The sequence below is a fragment of the Mesoplodon mirus genome, assembly GCF_964341445.2.
Source record: "Mesoplodon mirus genome assembly, chromosome: 3".
Taxonomy (NCBI): domain Eukaryota; kingdom Metazoa; phylum Chordata; class Mammalia; order Artiodactyla; family Ziphiidae; genus Mesoplodon; species Mesoplodon mirus.
Window position 1 is genome coordinate 19,375,854 of NC_138978.1, and position 23,833 is coordinate 19,399,686.

The 23,833-nt window shown below is 38.7% G+C and overlaps 1 protein-coding gene across 17 annotated transcripts in view; it reads right to left on the reverse strand.

The window, feature by feature from the left end:
* EIF4G3 (eukaryotic translation initiation factor 4 gamma 3) overlaps nucleotides 1-23,833 on the reverse strand; it is a 397,045-nt gene that overhangs the window by 235,076 nt on the left and 138,136 nt on the right. For 16 of the 17 annotated variants that reach the window (XM_082614842.1, XM_082614845.1, XM_082614835.1 and 13 more), the window contains one exon: nucleotides 18,428-18,556. The exons of the other annotated variant lie outside the window; for it this stretch is intronic. The gene's annotated coding sequence lies outside the window, so the exon portion shown is untranslated. The remainder of the gene's footprint in view (nucleotides 1-18,427; nucleotides 18,557-23,833) is intronic. 17 annotated transcript variants of the gene reach the window in all.

Consider the following 23,833-nt stretch of genomic DNA (forward strand, 5'->3'; position numbering starts at 1 on the left):
AAATATTGCAAAGCTACTGTAGCATAGGAAAAGCAATGGACATTTATTAAGCATCCAGCATGTGCCAGGGCCTTCGCATCTGTTATTTGATTTAATCCTCATACCATCCTGTGATGTAGGTATTGTTATTTCCACTTAGATGGCAAAATTCCACTTGGAAGGAGGTTTAACTTACCAAGATCTCATAATTAATAACTGGTAGAACTGGGATTCACAGCCAGGTCTCTCTTTTTAAAAAGAAACTTCACGGGCTTCCCTGGTGGCGCAGTGGTTGAGAGTCCGCCTGCCGATGCAGAGGACATGGGTTCGTGCCCAGGTCCGGGAAGATCCCACGTGCCGCGGAGCGGCTAGGCCCGTGAGCCATGGCCGCTGAGCCTGCGCATCCGGAGCCTGTGCTCCGCAACGGGAGAGGCCACAACAGTGAGAGGCCCGCGTACCGCAAAAAAAAAAAAAAAAAAAAAGAAAGAAAGAAAAAGAAACTTCACTTTCGATAATGCAGCCTTTATACTCTAGCATACTAAGAATTCTTTTCCATGGCTTATATTTTGGATGTGGGAGTGGAACTCTTCCTCAAAAAAAAAAGTGAAGACTATATGATCAACCTCTGTTTTAAGGTAGATCAATAGAAAATCTTTTTTGGTACTTTATCACAGTTCAATTGTTGGCTGTTCTCAAGGCCTCTTCAAGACGTACTCCCGGAGAAACATTATTCATTTCTGAAAGGAATCTCTTTTCAGCCCCAGAAACATGGCTGCTAGAAAATTAAAAGGGCTGTATTTCAAATGTTATCTAACACAAATACTGCTTTACTTAATTGTGGCTTTGGACTTTTTTAAATGAATGTTTTAGGCAACTCAACCATTCATTAAGTCATAATATATGTTTTATTCTGCATTAGGACCATCCAATTACTCTTACTCTTTGTTACCTCAAAAACAGATATTTAATGAGCACTACCCTATATGAGCTGGAGTGCACTTTAATGTCAGTCATCACCCATCTCAACAGCTGTACTTGTCAGGCCACTCTTTCTTCAATCCAACTCTAGAAATATTTACCATAATAAATAGAATTTTAAAATGAGACAATTTTGACAAGTAAACATTTCACATCATACGCTGTAAAATGAAATATTTAATACAAAAATGAACCTTAACATCTCACATTACATTTCTTTAAATACCAGGGACAGTATTTCTTTGTACCTAACCACCACCATGACTATAAAAAAGCTTATTTGTGGGGACTTCCCTGGTGGCGCAATGGTTCAGACTCCACGCTCCCAATGCTGGAGGCCTGGGTTCGATCCCTGGTCAGGGAACTAGAGCCCACGTGCATGCCGCAACTAAGAGTTCACATGCCACAACTAAGGAGCCTGCGAGCTGCAACTAAAGAGCCCACCTGCTGCAACTAATACCCAGCGCAACCAAATAAATAAACTTTTTCTTTAAAAAAAAAGTTTATTTGTGGATTACATTATGATAAAATTCAGACCAGAAAATGAGATCACCTGCCAGAAAAGGCAATAAATTCTATATCAATATAGTACTGAACTGTTTTTTAAAAAAATCTAAATCCCTGCCACAATATCCACAAAAGACTTTTTCTGGCTTCAGAATTGAATCTTAATTATTTAATTCATGATAACAGTACCATTGAGAAAAGATTCACAGACCCCTCCTCAATATAAGCCTTCCTTAGAACAAGCTCTCGAAGGATGTAACAATAGAGTATTTGGCTCTTGTTTAGTTAAGCTTGTACCAGTAAAATAAACCTCTACTGAATTACACAAAACAGTTAAGAGCACCAGCCAGAAAAAAACTTCTGTTTACCCAAATAAAGCATGGCAAACAGCCACAAAGTTACTTTTAGAAAATTTCATTTAGAGCCATTTCCATCCCAAAGATTTAGGAAGTTACTTACATTCGGGCACTGTACATGGGGGAATAAATTCTTACTGTCTTAAAAAATTTGAAAAACACTGTACTGCAGCTTTAAATCCAGAAAGATTTGATCTATTGAAGCCAAAAGCACCTGCTCATACTCTGCTTGTATTAGAATGGTCAATTATACAACACCTGTCAGGAGAGAATTTGATTCAATCCTCAAAATTAACTGGTATATATTATCAATATAGTAAAAACTATTTGAGTACAGACTGTAATATTATCTGTAAAAAGTTAACAGGCCCCTGTAGATGCTAGATAGAAATGGCTTCTCAATCACCAGAGCCACTTTCCCTAAGAAAATCATTATGTTTGTATGTGGTCTAAAAAATGGGGATGCTTTCTGCTCCTTTCACTGAAAAGCACTTCCAGCAAAGAAGACCCAGGAAGTCTCACTTAGGCAGTGGGTACTCCCTGTTCCACAGCTCTGTTCTCAACATCAGAATTACCTAGGCCTCATCCCAAGCAATCAGAGAACCTCTGGAGAATGGGACTCAGGCATCAGAAGATTCTAGTGGCAGCGAGGATTGAGAGCCACTGATCTCTTTTCCATTTCTAAGCAGTGACGTTATCTTAGTACAGAAAAATACTGTACTAAGTTTACCACCATTTCTGTATTCTTTACACTTAGTTTGACATTTAAATGCTATGGTTTTTTGCCTTTCACAAGACAACGATGGGCTCATATAATAGGATGGCTTTCACAATATACCTAGATCTGACATGCTACTTGTGTTCCCACAATAGTAACTATACTATTCAAAGTTCAGCTCTTCCCTACACAACATAATAAAAGCCAGTTCTCTCCCCAACCCTAGTACCAGTTCTCCCAAGGCTACTGGGCTAAAAGTACTGACCTGCCTAAAGGAGAATTCAGTGCCTGGTTCACTGAATTCCCAGGTACCAAAGGTATTCTATAATCTGTGCACTGCTGGTTCTCTGCTTCCAAAGTCAATATCTGCTACTCATCACATCTCCTGTACCTTCTACTGCTAACTACCACTATCATTTCTCCTACTTTCCTCCCCCCATTAGCCTCACTTTTATTTACTCTCTGGTTTCCTGACAGTTTCTTCTTGTACTTCTCATCTAAAACATCCCCAGCTAGAGTTCCCATTCCCCTCATTTGTCACACTGGACATAATCTTCACTCTAGGTCCTGCTACTCCCGTTATGACCACCTCCTCCTCCCCTAGTTCTTTGTTTGTTTGTTTGTTTGTTTTTGGCTGCATTGGGTCTTCGCTGCTGCTGCGCGCGGGCTTTCTCTAGTTGTGGCGAGCGGGGGCTACTCTTCGTTGCAGCGCTTCTCATTGCGGTGGCTTCTATTTGCTGTGGAGCACAGGCTCTAGGCACGCAGGCTTCAGTAGTTGTGGCTCATGGGCTCTAGAACGCAGGCTCAGTAGTTGTGGCTCACGGGCTCTAGAATGTAGGCTCAGTAGTTGTGGCTCACAGGCTCAGTTGCTCCGTGGCATGTGAGATCTTCCCGGACCAGGGCTTGAACCCGTGTCCCCTGCAGCAGCAGGCGGATTCTTAACCACTGCGCCACCAGGGAAGTCCCTCTCTCACTAATTCTTTAATTTCAGATTTAGACATGTGTCTCTACATTTAAGAACCAGAAGCTTCAATATTGTGTGGCTGAATTTTTATAAAGCCCAATTTTTCAAATTTATGTTCCCCCAAAGATGTTTCATGTTGAATGTTTTAAAAAAAATCACATCATACTATTTCATAAAAACAATGTTATAAGTGGTGGTTGTATTCTCAAAATTATTAAAGCCTATTTTGTCTAAAACGAACCTGAAATAAAGTACTACGATTAATTATGAGAAAGCTAAGAAGAATGCCTAGAGTTGGGACCTGGAGATCTAGACTCAATCCTTTACAAATGGTGCTGTTAGGGAACTGCTGATGGAAACCACCTGCCTTGGCCAGGCCCACCTGCCTGAGTTGTCTCATAACAGGAGGTCCTGATAAAGAACATGGTGCTGCAGCTGAAAACTAACTGGGAGAATTCAGGAGGGGGCAAAAGAGGGAGCAGACAACCAACCTCCCAGAGTCCTTCTCATTGGAATCCATCTTGGCTGAGAGATGCGCACAGCACCAGGAAGGACCCTGAGTCACACTATGCGCCAAGCAAGGTAACTGGCCAGAGAAAACCTGGAAACTAACCCCATTACCATAAAACCTGAGACTGTGAGCCACGTGGCAGAGCGGTTCTCCTGGGTTCCCTTACCCTGCTGCTCTCCGCCCAGGCGCCTGTTTCCAATAAAGTCTCTTGCTTTGTCAGCACATGTGCCTCCCGGACAATTCATTTCTGAACGTTAGACAAGAGCCCACTCTGGGGCCCTGGAAGGGGTCCCCCTTCCTGCAACACTGCTACCTGTGGTATATGAAGCAAATCATTTCACTTTTCACACTCAACATTCCCAATCTACAAAATGGAGATAATCATATCCATCTACAGGGTTATTGTAATGATAAAATAGGTACAGTGAAGTAACTGAGAAATGCTCTGCAAACTCTAACCTATAAGGTAATCTACCATCAAGATATTATCCTCAAATACATAATCTGATAATAGGAGTACACAATAAATACTAGTTCACACTGTTATAATTCAAGTTATATTAGGAAGAACAGCTTTTAGTTAAAATTATTTCTAAATGTTTCCAACAGTCAAGATCCTCCTACACTCACTGTCCCTTATCTACTCAAGAGTTGATATTTTTTAGGAGAATCTGTCCATCTGATTCCTACAGCATTAGATCTACTTTTAGAGCTTGTTACAGCAATAGCTTCTAGTGCGAGACTGTCTTTTTTGAAGACCCTCTAGGGATGGTCATTCTTCAAGAAACCTATATTCCTTAAGGTTTTTTGGAGTAATTCAAACTAAGCAGAACACAAAGATTTGGTGAAGGATGCCTTCTGTATGCATCCAGCTTTTTGATAGCTTTCATTTTCTCTATAAATTATACAAAGTTTTATAGTCCCCTTTTCTAATATGTACTTCAACAGTGTTTTTCCTCCTTTGGCTTTATACTTCCTAATTTCATTGCTGCTGAAGTTAAGAGACAATCACTCAAAATCAAGGAGAAGAGAGTAGAATAATGCCTTCCAGGTCCTTGATACTTATTTCTTTGCCTGTTGGCCAGCCGTCTGTCCTTTTGCTACTTCCCTCCCTTCTTAAATGTTGCCAAATGGTTATGTAAATAAGCCAGCTGGCTTCTGAGTCACCACTTTTGTATTCAACTTCTCTAACTCCCAAAGTGAACCTTGATACACTCTTTGAACCCTTAACAGCCCTTGGAATTTTTCAGTGTCTTTTTGAACATGGCAGCTGGACTTTCAGTGATTTTTCTCACTCCAGTGGGGTTATTATTGGCAACTGTTGGTCACCTACTAGTAAGTATTTCCATTGTTCCTTCCAAACATGCCTGTCGTCCTGATATCTCAATACATTTTTCTCTAAACATGCTACTATTTCCTGAAAGGAGAAAATCTCCATGTGTGTAAAATTTTTAAAGCTAAGAAGAAATGCGATAGTCTACACTGCATTTAGTGTAAAGAAGTAACTGCTGATTTGGCAATGGTTTCTTGAATATGTCATCAAAGACACAGACAAGGGAAAAAACATAAATTAGACTTCATCAAAATTGAAAACTTTTGTGCAAAGGACACTGTCAACAGAGTGAAAAGGCAATTGATGAGAGAAAATATTTGCAAATCATGTATCTGATAAGGAATTGAGATCCAGAATGTATAAAGAATTCCTACTACTCAACAGTAAAAAAAAAACAATCCGACTAAAAAATGAGCGGGGGGCTTCCCTGGTGGCGCAGTGGTTGAGAGTCCGCCTGCCAACGCAGGGGACACGGGTTCGTGCCCTGGTCTGGGAGGATCCCACATGCCGCAGAGTGGCTGGGCCCGTGAGCCACGGCCACTGAGCCTGCACGTCTGGAGCCTGTGCTCCGCGACGGGAGAGGCCACAACAGTGAGAGGCCCGCATACCGCAAAAAAAAAAAAAAAAAAAAATGAGCGGGGCTTCCCTGGTGGCGCAGTGGTTAAGAATCCGCCTGCCAATGCAGGGACACGGGTTCAAGCCCTGGTCTGGGAAGATCCCACATGCCAAGGAGCAACTAAGCCCGTGTGCCACAACTACTGAAACCTGCACGCCTAGAGCCCATGCTCCACAACAAGAGAAGCCCCCGCTCGCCACAACTAGAGAATGTCCGCGCTCAGCAACGAAGACCCAACGCAGCCAAAAATAAAATAAATTAAAAAAAAAAATGGGCAAAAGATTCAGATATTTTCTCCAAAGAATACATATAAATTGCCAATAAGCACATGAAAAGATACTCAACATCACTAATCACTAATGACATGCAAATGTTTTACAGACACACACACACACACACACACACACGAATTTCCTGACACCATCATCAAGCTTGCTGTTATCAAAAGGAGCATATTCTGAATGACAGTAGACACAAGTTGGCCATTCAAAACTAGAAATACTATAAGGAGAGTTAGTTACTACTATATAAAAGCTCTTGATTCCTGGTATTAAAACAGATAAAGCAGTGTGGCAATTTATAGCTAGTGTTTACAGTCAACAACATCAGAACGAGGTACACTACATATGCGTATGAAAATAAAACCTACAATCCTTAAATTACAACATAACAGCTGTGAAATAAAAGTCATATTTTTATGGCAAGACAAGAAATTTAAACAAAAAATCTTCTCTGCCCTTTGGCATCCTCTCTCCCCTCACTGTGCATTGTGTATCTGCATCACCAAACCTTTCCCATCAGCCATAAAGAGCAACATTCTCTTAACATCAACAAGACAACACCTTAAGAGACAGCATTCCTTCTTGATCTTGTAAAGGGTCACATGACCCACCACGATGATGATCTGGATTATTTAAACTGTCAGTAAGAGGGCATTTGATGTACAGCCAGCCCTCTGTCTCAAAAAACATATAACTGTCCCTTGACTTCTAACAGGTGGAACAGTTCTCAGAGCCTTCTGAGATGCTGTTCCCGAGCTGTAATCCTGAATTTTGGTTCAAATAAAATTTTCCGTTTCTTTCTTAGATTGATTAATTTTTCATCAGTACACTCTTCCATTGAGATCACTGGTTATTTTCAACTTTTCCTATCTTCTAATATATGCCTTTAAGTCTACACATTTTCCTCTAAGTAACACTTTATGCACATTGCACAAATTCTGGTACAAAGTGCTGTTTGTCATTCATTTCTTTTTTTTTTTTTTTTTTTTTTTTTTTTTTTTTTTTTTGCTGTACGCGGGCCTCTCACTGCTGTGGCCTTTCCCGTTGCGGAGCACAGGCTCCGGACACACAGGCTCCGCGGCCATGGCTCGCGGGCCCAGCCGCTCCGCGGCATGTGGGATCTTCCGGGATCGGGGCACGAACCCGTGTCCCCTGCATCGGCAGGCGGACTCTCAACCACTGCGCCACCAGGGAAGCCCTGTCATTCATTTCTAAAGATAATGTTTTCTATTTTTATTTTATCTTTAAGTCAATAATTTTTAAATTTCCAAATAAACTGATTTTGTTATTATTTTTACTCCAACATTATGTTTAAGATTATGAAAAATATTATGAATAATTATATGTATTCATATTATGAATAATTATGTTCAACTAAAATAAATTATAAATCTGATAAGCTTTTTTAAAAACAGCAATTATATTCTGTAGAGTTTCAACTTAAACATAATTTAGATTTTGTCTTCCTTTTGTTGTTAAGCTCTAAATTCTATAGAAGTATATTTAGAAAAAAATATAAATATGATTGGAATGTAGCATTTTTCTCTGTAGCCTAACATGATTAAATTTTATGAATACTCCTTGAGTAGCTGAAAAAAAAAGCACAGTCTTAATTGAATGAGAAAAAATTAAATTAAAACAGATTTATTAATTATTATTTCATGCAAATTATTCATAGCCTTTGTAATAGTTTCTCTAACTTGAATTGGTAACACAACTCTATTTTTTTTTAAAGTTTGATAATTATGATGTTCAAATCACTGACATCCTCAATTATTTTTATCTTGGTTGGTTGTGTACAAAATTTCTCTTTCATACATATGTTTGAAATATATATACATTCTTGTGCTAATATATATTTATATAAAAACAAGTTTACTATCTGTGTCATTTATCTGTATCAGGGGTTGGCAAAGGATGGCCCTTAGCACCTAAGAAAGGGTTTTACTTATTTAAAGGGTTAAAAAGGAAGCAGCAGCAGCAAAAGATCATCTGGCCCCAAAATATTTACTATCTGGTCTTTCTAGTTTGCTAATCTACATCAGGGGGTGGCAAATTTATTCTGTAAAGGTCCAGACAGAAAATATCTTAGGCTTTGTAGGGCATAAAATCTGTAGCAACTATTCAACTTGTCAATTGTAGCACAAAAGCAGAATTCATAAATAAATTAGTATGGATGTATTCTAGTAAAACTTACTTACCAAAAACAGGAGAGGGGTCAGATTTGGCCCTTGGGTCATAGTCTGCCAACCCATGATCTATATGGTTACTAACTAATCTGTCCATTTTCCTGAGATGTCAATCTCGCACACTGATTATGAATTTGTCAATTTCAACATTTACATTTGCTTCATATATATATTCTGAACCAATTATTAAGTATATAAGAATTTGTAAAGTTACATCTTCTAGAAATTAAATTTTTATATTGTAGGAATTATCTCTCTCCCATATAGTTTTTTGCCTTGCATTCTATGTAGACTTCTAAAGGCTGCTTATACTGCTTCCTTTTTATTAGCATTTTCCTTTTAATGTTTTCCTGCTTTTGTTTTTAATCTCTGTCATGTTTAAATGCATATATCTAGATTTCAGTTTCTGACAAACTGAGTGACTATTTAATAGAGGAATTTAATGTCATTATTATTACAGTTACCAACAATGTTGTTTTACCACATTTACTTTTCCCTTTAAATTCATGGGATTTATGGTCCTAGCTTATTCTTTATTATTAAGGTAACTATATAACCTTTTACCATTATTTGTGCCCATTACTTACCCATTGTCTTTCAGCTCTAATCCACCCTGTAAGTAGAAGGGTGCTTTCACCTCCTGTCAGTATGGCTCCAGACACCAACTCCATTCAGATCTCTAGTCTCTGAAAGCCACTTAGAGATCCAGCAGCAGACAGGCGTCCACACCTGATATTCAAAGTACTAGCCTCACCCTGCTCTCTCACCTACTGAGTTTCTGACGGCCAAGCTGCAGTAAAACTCCCTTCTGACAAGTCTGACCAACAGTCCCCTAAAACAGGGGTCCCCAACATCGGGGCCGCAGACTGGTACCGGTCTGCTGCTTCTTAGGAACCGGGCCACACAGCAGGAAGTGAGCTGTGAGCAAGGGAAGCTTCATCTGCCGTTCTCCATCGCTTGCATTACCACCTGAACCACCCCCACACACACACGGGTCCATAGAACAAGTGTCTTCCACGAAACTGGTCCCTAGTGCCAAAAAGGTTGGGGACCGCTGCCCTAAAGGACACTTCCTCTAAGCTCCTAGGTTCTCACAACACCACCATGTCTCCTCTTTCATTCCCTCAGCTCTAGGGACGTTAGCTGCTTTCTGTAGTTATTAATCTCTGGATTACTTCAGTGTCCCTTTGAAAATCAATCAGCTAGTTTAACAAATTCATGTATTAGATCCCCTCTATTTGAAATAGTTCCGTTTCTTTTTTTTCCTGACAATACTTTAACAGCTGTACTGCTAAGCTAATTAGGCTGTCATGTTGTCAACTATACTAAACAGGCAGGTCAAAATTTTGGAACTAAACTGTAAAAGAAGATGGGCAATTTTAATGGTGATGAGGAGTAATAAAATTTGAAGTAATAAACAGTCTTGAGTAATATAGCGTAGTACCTGAAAATGGAGTATCACTGACAGGAAACTGAAAAGGAGATTTATTTTTCCAGTGAAATACAACAAAATATTGGCAACATAAATTCTTTCTTCTACATATCACCTACTTAGGTACCTATGGAACAAAACACTTGGCAGACAGTAAAGATACCATACAAGAGTGAGAGAATTCAAGTAGCTTGAGAGTTTACCATTCCTCAGAGAGGGAAAAAGATGAGGGTTCATCAACCAATGAAAACTTTACAATCAGATCTAGCTCTTCCTGTTACTTAATTATCAGCATCATTGGAAATTTGAGAAAAAAAGGACAGTAAATTAATATATGTATTAAGGAAAAAGTTTGTTAGTTTGGTAAGTAAATTAGAACACTTTATTAACAATCAATCTATAATCTTCTTTGTTCACAGCTAATCAATTCTACTTGCTTTAAATATAACAACCTCCCCTTAACTCTTCTTTGACAGAATTTAAAATAACCCACCACAAGGTTATTATACATGATGTGTGTATTGTCTGCTTTTCACTGAGTATGGAGTCACTGAAATTCAAGACTCTTAGTTCTATAAAGATGCTAGCTTTCTTTTTTTTGCGGGGGGGGGGGGGAAGGGGGAGAGGCATGCTGTGAGGTTTGTGGGATCTTAGTTCCCTAACCAGGGATTGAACCCCAGCCCTCAACAGTGAAAGTGTGTAGTCCTAACCGCTGGACCGCCAGGGAAGTCCCAAAGATGCTAGTTTTCTTATACTTCAAGTAAACTTTCTCATTTGATCACTGATAAAAACAAATAAGCCTGTATTAAGCTCATCCTCTCCCTTCTCCCACATCCATGCAAATTGAATCCCCCCCCAATTAATCTGGATAAGAACATTTACCTATATGCCTGATTAAGCTCAGGACACTATTCTACATGTCTATGGTACTTATCCCCTCTGCTGACCTTTCTCCCAGTAGTCCTATCTGCCCACTTCCCCCATAGCTCTCTGAATCACATAAATGGTGCTATGGATGGAGGTGCCTCCCTCGCCCCCTGCAAAAAATTCATAAATTGAAGCCCTAACCCCACAATGTGGTGGTACTTGGAGATGGGGACTTCAGGAGACAATTAGATTTAGATGAGGTCATGAGGGTGGGGCCCTCATGATGGAATTAGTGCCTTTGTAAGAGACACCAGAGCTTGCTTGTCTCTCTCTCTCTCTCTCCCCCCACCCCCCGCCATATGAGGACATAGTAAGGAGGCAAGGCAGCCTTCTGCAATCCAAGAAGGAAGTTCTCAATCAGTCAGCCAGCACCTGATCTTGGACTTCCTAGCATCCAAAAATGTGAAAAATGTCTGTTGTTTAAGCCACTCAGTCTACGGTATTTTGTTTTGGTAGCCTGAGCTAACTAAGACAACTGGAATATAAATTTTTGCAGGAAAAATCACAAGCACTCTGAATTGAATAGTCAAACCACTCCATTTCCTAATTCTCTGTTCTATTTCCCATCCCCTGATATACTGGCACATGTGCAGTCTGTAGGTGAACTGAGGCTGCAATTTTCAAAACCATAAAAATCTGAAAAATCATGTCACAGCTAGGTAAAAAACAGACTGGTGGAGCTGAAATGAGTTTCTCTTCTAAAACTATGGGAAGTAAGTGAAGTAAAGAGGTAAACCTGCAAGGGAAACTATGGAAGAGGTTTTGCACTACCTATTAAAACAGATGAGTGGTAGCTAGAGAACTCAAGAAGCGCCTCCCAGGACGTGTCCAGAGGAAATAACTCCTTAAAGGTGAAACAGATAAAATCCTAAACCTTTCTCCCCCTGACAGAACTGAGATGAAAATAAACAACATCATCAACAAAAAACTGAGATTACACCAAAGACAATGAAAAAAATGCTTGTAAAATCACTCAGTTCTTACAGATTGGTTCTTAGAAAATGCTTTCTTTTTCTTTTTTTAATTAACTTACTGATTAATTAATTAATTAATTTTTGGCTGCACTGGGTCTTCATTGCTGCACACGGGCTTTCTCTACTTGCAGCGAGCAGGGGCAACTCTTCGTTGCAGTGCACGGGCTTCTCACTGCGGTGGCTTCTCTTGTGGCACAGCATGGGCTCTAGGCGTGCAGGCTTCAGTAGTTGTGGCACTTGGGCTCAGTAGTTGTGGCCCGCAGGCTCTAGAGCACAGGCTCATTAGTTGTGGCACACGGGTTTAGCTCCTTTGCGGCATGTGGGATCTTCCCGGACCAGGGATTGAACCCATGCTCCTGCACTGGCAGGTGGATTCTTAACCACTGTGCCACCAGGGAAGTTCCATCTTTGGTTTTTAAAACTGTGTTGAATTAATGTAGAATTCAGTTTTAAAACTTTCACTCTTCACACTTGGATATTTCAAAATATAGGTTCTAGTCTTATAGATTTCCCAAACAGAATCTGAAACTTTGTGTTTAGGGTATGGAAGGTCTGAATAATAGTTGCACTTAACTATCATTCTTACAACAAAACTTAAAAACTAACCACAAATATCTTGAAAGAAAATCACTGGGAATTTTTTCTAGTTACATGCAATGCAAAAAGAAGCATAATCAAACAAATATGCCTTCAGGCATATTTCATGGTAAGCTATAAGACTGCATAAAAGATGAAATTCGGAAAACATCTGGTGAAGCCCTACTTTATAAATATGGTTGCAACTGTTTTTGTTAATAAAGAAAAAAGACAAAGAGCTAAAATTCTCTATCAAATATGACCACATTAAGATAAATCTCAACAATTAGAGAAAAGAGCTTACCACAATTATTTAGCATATATTAGATGAAACCACAAGTACAAATGATTTAAATTTTTATAAGCCTTACTCTTATACTAATGACACTTGTAAAGGCATGTTAATTTGTAAGCTGCTTAATGACAGTATTTGCTGATGAAATTTTCAATAGGTATAAATTTTTAAGTACATACATATATTATCAACTGAAGAAAACGAAACAGAAGATTTGGCAACAGGACCAACTAAATGCAGTCAGTACTGCAGTTTCTGGAGGCTACATCAAATCTTTATGTGCCATGAATGCAGCTTCCAAACACCAGTCACTTCAAAGACTGCTTTAGACAGCCATAATGTGTTCCATGGGGGAGAAGGCAAGTATAAAAAACAATAAATTTTGCTCTGCTTTCCTTTTTTAAGGAATGTCAACATTCATCTATTTCAACAATGAAATGTGAAAAACATTTTCAAAGCTTCCTCTACTTATCCTGGTTAGCAACACTGACTGTCAGAGTTGCCAAACTCAGAATTTATTTTCTTCGCGAAAGACATTTTAAAAATCAAAAAAGTATAAAAACTTGCTTGCAGTAAATAAAATCACCGTTTAACTTAATAAGAAAGATAAAGCAGTTTGCAAAGTCTGAAACAATCCATCAATCAACAACCGTGAGGCAATAGTGAGTATTTTTCCTCAGTAAAACAAGTCCTCTGAAAGGAAAACAAAGTCTGGAAGTTGGATAAAGTAAAAAGATTGCAGGGACCATGAGTTGTTTAATCATATTCTTTTGTAATAATGAAAATAGTAATGTTAAAATAAGTACCATGATCAATCACTACTCCTCAGTGAAGAAGTCCTTTGCTTAGCATTTCCAGAGACAATAAAGAATCTAACCAGTGGATCACATACTATCACCATCTCAGTCCACTACTTAACATGACCAAGTTGATCTCTCAGGAAAAGAGAGGAACCAAATGAACAGGAACAGTGGGTGGAAAACATGTACCACTCCACTTCTCTGGCATTATTCTGAGCATGTCTTCTCAATGATTACTGTGAACATAGCTTAGGAGTTTAGACAGGGATACCAAGAGAAAAAAGAAAAGGACTAGACACTGAACCTGATAATCAGTGCCAGTTTGGACTCCTTATTTTGTAATTTAGCTCCATTATGAGAAAATTAACTGAGTTAAAACAAATGTGTACCAACAATCAAGCAACAAGCATGAAACACTTGTTTTGCTTAAGTAATTTAAGATAATTCAAGTACAAACTTCCAATATTTTTTAAAAGACACAAAATGAAACAATGCAAAGTTTGCCTAATTTTAAGTATAAAATAGAGAATTCATAATGTTTTCATGGGACTTGCCTGGTGGCAGAGTGGTTAAGAATCCGCCTGCCAATGCAGGGGACAAGGGTTCAAGCCCTGGTCCAGGAAAATTCCACATGCCATGGAGCAACTAAGCCCGCACGCCACAACTACTGAGCCTGTGCTCTAAAGCCCGCAAACCACAACTACTGAGCCGAGTGCCACAGCTACTAAAGCCCGCAGGCCTAGAGCCCGTGCTCTGCAACAAGAGAAGCCACAGCAATGAGAAGCAGGTGCACCACAAGGAAGAGTAGCCCCCGTTCGCCGCAAATAGAGAAAGCTGGCACACAACAACGAGGACCCAACACAGCCAAAAAATAAATAAATAAATGAATAAATTTTTTTTTTAAAAGGGACATGTGGTTAAAGAAGTTCCTTTAATCTTTTCTGCAGTTGATTTGAATCTAATAGTTCTGTGTGTAAGAATAAACCACACTATTTCCAACAGAAAATGACCAAGCCTGGCCTCTACTTTTATCCTGGAAGGGATAAGCAAAGACCTGGAAGACATCTCAAACTCCTGGAGAGAGCTTCTAAATTTCACACTAATACCAGACAGGTAGCCAAATTAGATACACACACACACACACACACACACACACACACACACACAATATCCTGAAGAGAATCAAGTCAGGCACAAAAATAACAAATGTCACTTGTTGAAAGCATTAGCATGTCCTGTTCTGAGGCAGAACTTTATATAGTCTTCATAACAATCCTCTTAAAGAGTGGTAGAATTCTAATTCTCTCCTATATAGCAGCAGAAGAAACCAAGTTCTAGAGATATCAAATAATTTACCCAACATCATATAACCAGAAAGTGACAGACCAAGTCCCAGAACCTGGAGTCTGTTTTGACTCCAAGACTATAATTCTTTTCCCTCTATTTTGAAGGTTCTACTTTCCATAATGATCTACAAACATGTCAACTATTAAACCTAAGGAGGGACTTCCCTGGTGGCGCAGTGGTTAAGAATCTGCCTGCCAACGCAGGGGACACGGGTTCGAGCCCTGGCCCAGGAAGATCCCACATGCCGCGGAGCAAGTCTGTGCGCCACAGCTACTGAGCCTGCGCTCTAGAGCCCACGAGCCACAACAACTGAGCCCGCATGCCACAACTACCGAAGCCCATGCACCCAGAGGCCGTGCTCCACAACAAGAGAAGCCACCACAATGAGAAGCCTGCGCACCAGAACGAAGAGTAGACCCCGCTCGCTGCAACTAGAGAAAGCCCGCGCGCAGCAACAAAGACCCAACGCAGCCAAAAATTAATTAATTAATTAATTTTAAAAGATATATAAACCTAAGAAGACTGAGTTTCCTACAGACTCCTCATTTTTCCAGGTATGCCAATTTAGAAAAACTTCCTCACTCTGTCAACAGATGTTAAGATATTGTTAGGAGACGAATCTATATAAGGCTGTCTCTGAAAGGCAGGGAACAAAAGGGGGGTAATAAATCAGATGTGAGTTACTGGGTTCATCCATCAGATTAGGAAGATGATAACAAAACAGACCACAAAGGGAAGCAAGATAATATTTGGTGACCCTTCTCCCTGGAATTCATGTACTCTGACTTCTAAAAGAAACTAATAAAATGGCATACAGAAAGGCATTTGTGGGCTTGACAACTGAGACCACTGCTAGATCATCCTTTCTTAAATGCAAACTATGCATTTGCAAGCAATACCGTCTTTCAGAACACTTAAGGGCTTTGGGCCAACTGCTGGGGTCAAATCACAACTGGAAACAGTAAAAATTTGAAATGCAAAACTAAGCTATTCCCCTTATGTGCCAGTTATCGACTGCTCGCCTTTCAGCTCAAAATTCAACTTGTCTGCCAGTACAGTGAAAATGGATCTGGCACAATGTAAAGTTTTGTCAGTAGAGGGCACTGTAAAGATATTGCAGGAGGAAAGGGTTTTGCTTCCTGGTTCCTGTGGGCATGCGCAGCTGGCTCCTGCAGAACAGACAGCTTCTCCAGAACCTGACTTCCCCAGTGCCCAGCTGCTCTAGAGGGCACAGCTTCTCCAGTGTCAGGATTCTGCTGCAGTGTGCAGCAGCCAGCAGTAGCCAGTAACTAACAGCTACCCCTGGTACCCTCTCAAGCCATTCTGCAGCAGAGTGCCTCCTAGAAGAAAGAGCCCTGTGAAGAGTTTTCCCTCAGCACCTTAGAAGGCAGAATTCTGGAAAGTTCCAGAGGGTGGATTTCTAGTAGGTTCCACTGATGTGGCACCACAGCAACTTCTCTACCATTCAGAGAACCACATCATGCCAGATCTCAGCCCAAGGTTGGGGGAGCAGTCTCCTAACAGTAGCATGAAATAAAGAGGCAAAAGGTTGGACACGCCTTTTTTAGATTTTGGAGAGAACACACATTACATTTGAGTGTGATACACCTCGACCTACCTACAAAGTCATCTGGGAGGTTTCCAATTTTGATTGAGGGAAAGAACAAAAGGAGGCTCTGCAGTAAGTTCAGGCTGCAACACAAGCTGCTCTACCACAACCTGTGATCCAGCAGATTCAAGGTTACCTGAAGTGCCTGTGGCAGGGATGCTGTAGCCATTGTGCACTGCAGCAGCTCTTTGCTAAAGGAACCGGTGCTAGAGAAGCCAGCTTTCCTCAACACTCCATAAGATGAATTTCCAGCAAATTCCAGAAGAAGGATTTCTAGCACGTTCCACTGGTATGACACTACAATGACTTCTCTACTATAAGGTATGCCACAGCCAAGCACTCTCTGGTAACAGGGTGGAGAAGAAGGCTCTTCCATGGGGACTCCATCTTGGCCCCAGGAGAAGCAGCTACTCCTTATATTTGTAATTTTTATATCATTTAGAGTTCTCTTTCTTATTAGCCAACCCCTCAGTATTCCAATCCCCTATTATATTTAATAATCCTTTATATTAAACTTTCCCTATTCAACTTACTACAGTTTTTCTTTCCTCCTGAGACTCAGACCAACATACCTGATTAATAGCATGGGTGGTTCTGTTCAGTGCCATGAAAACCAACACTAGAAACCATCCTAAACAATTAAGAATTCATTTTGACATATTTTACTTTTAAAACTCAAACTTAAACAAGAATGATTTAGACCGAGTTTAAGTATAGTACTAAGCCCAAAGTAACTTACATATTCCTGAATAGCGCTATTTCAATCATGCTTTGGCAAGTTGTACATTCCTTCTCCAAACATTCTATAGTTTAAACTATCATTAATCAACCCTTAACTTATAATCACCAGCTTTTAGCATTATTTTCAGGAATTCTTCCTCTTATTATTCAAGCTCTTAAAGGCCTAAAATATAAAAGCCCAAATTGAAAATAATATTATAATATTAATTTTCATTATTAAAAGGAATGTTTCTTACATGTAAATACTGACAATCTCAAAACAGCTTGGTTCAAGGTTATTGGCTTGACTCTCTCTACATTCCAGTAAGAGACTTCTTAACTCTACCCCACTCTTAACCAAAAGGAAGACCAAATAAGCATGTAATGGTGAGTTGGTACATGCTGAAAGATTTCTTGGAAATGGTTTAAAATGCAGGGGACCCACAGCAACATCTTTTTAAAACAGTTTCAGTGTCTCCTGTGCCTGTTACTTGGAAATAAACTAAGGAGTTCACTATTCTTTAACAGTTCAACAAAATTTTAAGCCTAACAAATTCCAATAATCTATTTATAAAACCAAACAAACAAAAAAGCCCTCTAAAATTATCAATACTAAGAGGGAAAGACAGCCATATTGTTTACGAAAGTAGAAAATAACCACCAACACTCCACCAAAAAGCGAAAAGGGAGACTAACGGATTACACATTGAAAGGCAAACAAGTGCTTTATGAGACTTTTAATGAACTTTATAGAGTCATACTCTAATTTCTAAAACAACAAAAAGGAAAACTAAATATCACTGACAGTTTATTTTGAATGACTCCATAAATGAAATGCGTAAAACTGTTAGTAGTCACTATCATGGGAGGTGTGTCTAAAAAAATGTATAAAAGTTTGCTTTAGAAAAATAGAAATTCGAGCTTCCCTGGTGGCACAGTGGTTAAGAACCTACCTGTCAATGCGGGGGACACGGGTTCGAGCCCTGGTCCGGGAAGATCCCACATGCCGCGGAGCAACTAAGCCCGTGTACCACAACTACTGAGCCTGTACTCTAGAGCCCGTGATCCACAACTACTGAAGCCCGCGCACCTAGAGCCCATGCTCCACAACAAGAGAAGCCACGGCAATGAGAAGCCTGTGCAACGCAAAGAAGAGTAGCCCCCACTCGCCGCAACTAGAAAAAGCCCGCGCACAGCAACAAAGACCCAATGCAACCAAAAATAAATAATAAATAAATATATTTTTTAAAAAAGAAAAATAAAAATTCAGCTCTGACATGGAAATTTCTTTTAGGAAAAAAAAGGTTTTTCTTACTTGAGAGAGTCCAGGGGACGATGCATGTCCCGGGGGCGTTGCCGCAAGATTTGGATGCCCCTTGTTTATTTCATGTGCTGAGTAAGGGGAAGGGGTCGGGGGTCCCGGCTGTCTTGCTACTTGTGTTACCTGTGAGGAAATCAATTTAGTAAGAGTATTAGTAACTCAATCTTCATAAATATTGCCAAAGTAGCTAATTTTTTAAATATGGAAGTATCTGTCTCACACTTTATACTAAAGTAAGTGCCAGACTGACTAAAGGCCTAAAATTTCAAAATTGAACAAATGAAATTCCTAGAAAAAAAGACATGAATATTTTCATCCATTTGATAAAAGATTCTTGAAACATACCTAAAACTAAAATTCTTAAAGGAAAAACTATGCTAAATGAAAAAAGCCAGACTAGAAACTACATACTGTACGATGCCATTTATACGATATTTTGTAAAAGGAATGAAAAAGAAATAAATGATTACAAGGGAAGAGGATAACTACGAAAGGGGCACAGGGAGATTCTGGGGGTATGACATAACTGTTCTGTATCATGACTGTAGTGCAGATTATATATCTCTTTGTGCTTGTCAAAACTAACAGAACTGTATACTAAAAACGGTGAATTTTACTTTAGGTAAATTATACCTCAATAAACCTGAACCAAAAAAAGTTACTTATAGAGCATAAACTCATTTTTGTTTTTAAAAAAGTACATCTAAATATACATGTACATGTGAATGTACATGTATATATATTTCTATATGTGTATCTACATCTACATATGTGTGCATATATATAATATACTCACAAGTATACATGTCATATTAAAAAGATCTGTAAGAAGATATACAAAGATCTTAAAAGAAAACATGTAGGTGTTTCTTTTTTTTCTATCATTTTTATTTTCTAATATAGTTCAACAGTCAATTAGCTATTTTACCCAAGTTCTTAGATCCCCTGAATTCTACCACACAGTTAAAAACTCTACCCAGGGAGAAATGAAAGTGGTCTCCAAATGACATTAGATTTTCCTGGAATTCACTTAATCAGTCAGAGGCTCTGAAGAAAGCCTACTCCCTGATAATCTAACCCTAGAATCCATTATGTCTATCTAAAACAGACATAAATGCCTAAAGGTTCAGCTACCTGTTCCCAAAGCTGAAATAAAATGGACTCACGGAGAACTAACTACAGTCAAAAGCTTACAGGCTAGTAAGAGACACGAATATGCTAAAATGTGACCAAAGTTTAAAACTGAAATTAATTGTATTTAATTTCTTCCCTGCTTTTTAAATAGCTTTATGATTTCCTTGAAAAACTTTGTTTCCAATTTGGAGTGAAAATTACATTTATAAGGGCATGAGGTTTACCATGAAATGTTATAGTATTTATAAATCTCATCAGGGCAATTTTTCAAAGGCTATAAGTCAGAATGCCATCTAAACATCTACTTTAGAAAATTAATAACCAGAAACGAAGAGTTCTTACAAGCAAATTTCTCACCAACAAGGCTTTATAAATTCATATTCTTATTTCACATGCTTTAGAATAAATTATTTTGATATTCTACTAAAGCAAAGCATCAAAATGGACACATATTTTTAACATTAGGAAAAAAATTTGCACAATGAAATAAAGTGAAAGAAGTTAGCTATATAAAATGTCAGGTCAATTCTCCAATTCATTCTGATAAAACAATCAAAGATTAAATTTACCCAGGGCAAAAAATCATAATATGGAAAAATGTTTTTCAAATTGCTATTAAGAATAAATTAATATTAAAAGATACTATTACATGGCCATACTACCCAAAGCGATCTACAGACTTAGTTTGATCTCTATCAAACTACCCATGACACTTTTCACATAACTAAAACAAATAATCCTAAAATTTATATGGAACCATAAAAGACCCAGAAGTGCCAAAGCAACCCTGAGGAAAAGAACAAAGCAGGAGGCATAACCCTTGAGACTTTAGACAACACTACAAAGCTACAGTAATCAAAACAGTGTGGTATTGGAACAAAAAACAGATATATGGACGAATGGAACAGAATAGAGAGCCAGAAATAAACCCACACACCTATGGTCAGTTAATCTTCAACAAAGGGGACAAGAAAATACAATGGAGGAAAGACAGTCTCTTCAGCAAGAGTGGTGTTAGAAAGTTGAACAGCTGCATGCAAATCAATGAAGTTAGAACACACCCTCATACCATACACAAAAATAAACTCAAAATGGCTTAAAGACTTAAATATAAGACACAACATCACAAAACTCCTAGAAGAGAACACAAGCAAAACATTTTCTGACATAAACCGTACCAATGTTTTCTTAGGTCAGTCCACCAAAGGCAACAGAAATAAAAACAAAAATTAACAAGTGGGATCTAATCAAACTTATAAGTTTTTGCACAGCAAAGGAAACCATAAACAAAATGGATAACCTACAGACTGGGAGAAAATATTTGCAAATGATGCAACCAACAAGGGCTTAATTTCCAAAATATAAAAACAGCTCATACAACTCAATAACAACAACAAAAAAAAACAATTGAAAAGTGGACATAAGACCTAAATAGACATTTTTCCAAAGAAGACATACAGATGGCTCATAGGCACATGGAAAGATGCTCAACATTGATAATTATTAGAGAAATGCAAACCAAAACTACAATGAGGTATCACCTCACACCAGTCAGAATAGTCATCATTAAAAAGTCTACAAATAACAAAAGCTAGAGGGGGTGTGGAGAAAAGGGAACCTTCCTACACTGTTGCTGGGAATGTAAATTGGTGCAGCCACTATGGAAATAACTATGTAAGTTCCTTCAGAAACTAAAAATAGAGTTGCCATATGATCCAGCAATCCCATTCCTGGGAATATACCCAGATAAAACTATAATTCAAAAAAATATGTGCACCCCTATGTTCATAGCAGCACTATTTACTACAGCCAAGACATGGAAATAAAGAAGATGTGGTACACACACACACACACACACACACAATGGAATATTACTCAGCCATTAAAAAGAATGAAATAATGCCATTTGCAGCAACAGGGATGGACCTAGAGACTATCACACTAAGTGAAGTCAGTCAGAAAGAGACAGACAAACACAATATGATATCACTTACATGCGGAACCTAAAATACAACACAAATGAACATATCTATGAAAGAGAAACAGACTCACAGATATAAACTGACTTGTGGTTGCCAAGAGGGAGGGGGGTTGGGGAGGGATGGAGTAGGAGTTTGGGGTTAGCAGATGCAAACTATTATATATAGAATGGATAAACAAGGCCCTACTATATGGCACAGGGAAGCATATTCAATATCCTGTGATAAACCACAATGGAAAAGAATACGAAAAAGAATGTATATGTATAACTGAATCACTTTGTTATACAGCAGAAATTAATACAACGTTATAAATCAACTATCCTTCAATAAAATTTAAAAATGAAATATATTACTACATGCATATCACAAATAACAGAAATAATAAGTTTTTTTTAAAAAACTTCACCCCAGGGCTTCCCTGGTGGCACAGTGGTTGGGAGTCCGCCTGCCGATGCAGGGGACACGGGTTCGTGCCCCGGTCCGGGAAGATCCCACATGCCGCGGAGCGGCTGGGCCCGTGAGCCATGGCCGCTGGGCCTGTGCGTCTGGAGCCTGTGCTCCTCAACGGGAGAGGCCGCAACAGTGAGAGGCCCACGTACCGCAAAAATAAATAAATTAATTAATTAATTAAGTAAAATTAAAAACTTCACCCCAATATTGCCAAGGATCTAAGGAAACAGGACATAGACAGGATACTGTGAATGGGTTTACCATGTCCCCAGAACTACAGAGCAATGCATCACAGCTGCCTTAAAACCACACCCAAAGAATGATTCCATTTTGGAATACATACCCTGAAGAAATAATCTTACCTCAAAGACTAGGAACTTAAATATATGAGAGCAAAAAAGGTAGAAATAGCAAATAATGAGAAAATAAAGTAACATAACTGAAGACATAAAAAATACATAGATGTGAACTGCCACCAATTGAAATGAATATGTGAAACAATCAAGAGTAAAAAAGAAAAGATACACCCTTTAGAACTACAAAGAGGTTCTTCTATATTCTACTGACAAAGACCAAAATAACTAAATCAATGATTTCAGATAAAGATTAGTGTTCAGTGCACTGCAACTAGAGAGCCCGCGTGCCACAAACTACAGAGCCCACGGGCTCTGGAGCCCGTGCGCCATAACTAGAGAGAAGCCGGTGCACCGCAAGGAAGAGCCTGCGTGCTGCAACAAAAGATCCCGTATGCCATAACGAAGATCCCGCGTGCCACAACTAAGACCCAACACAGCCAAAGATAAAAAATAAATACACAAATATTAAAAAAAAAGATTAGTGTTCATGTTTCCCTGAAAACTGCTTAAGTGCACTTTTTAGAATATTGTTATCACCCCATGAAATACAGATGTTTGACAAAAGGAGAAAAGGCATTTAGCCAAAGCACATGCTACTGCTAACATTAAAATTTTCCTTAAAGCAAGCACCAGTGAAAAACAACCTTCATAGGCAAATATCCCTGAAGTATGCATTCTCTGCTGTTCCTAAAGGGGTAGGCAAATTGCAGGAATCCTTTGGTATTGTGTATTTTAGTAGAGTATTCCCTCCCAAATTTGGAGGTTTCTACTAATAAAAGCAAACCAAAGAAAATAAATCTGTATCAAAGTAATAGGAGAATCATGTCATTCTTAAAAATTCTCCCCCCAAAAAGCTACAACATGTAATAAATCTCTGGCCTTCGCTGTGATCTATTTAATTCAAAAAGACCCCCTATTACAAGTGTCATACTGCATTATGTACTACATGTTTGCTTTTAGTGTACTATAGAGCTTACTATCTTTGCCCAGGAAAAAGGTATACCATCTTCAATTAGAAGTTATACAAAATATAAGTAGGTAACACAACCCTATCCCAAGGAAATGGCACAAGGTCTAATGAAGCTGTTGAGGATAAAACTCAAAGTTACATGAAACTTTGAATATCTTCTTTCAAAATATTCCTAGATGAATGATTATTGAATTTTCTAGTCTCTGGCTACAGTTTCTTCTCCTCTCTGGCTAACTTACTCCATTTCAGATCATACTGTTATAATCCATGTCCTTTGAAGGTAGTGACAAGAAGTTCTCATGTAAAGGGGAAAAAAACATGTTTTCCCATTATTTATTATTAGTACCGTCTCAATTATGGAGGCTGGGAGTAGAAGTATAAGTAGCTAATTATGGCAACTACTTAACCACCTCCAAAGCTAAAAAGATTTTTGTCTTTTCTGTAATATTCATCTTAAGCAAAATTAATCAAACATTTTGTAGTATGCAGAATGTGTGTGTGTGTGTGT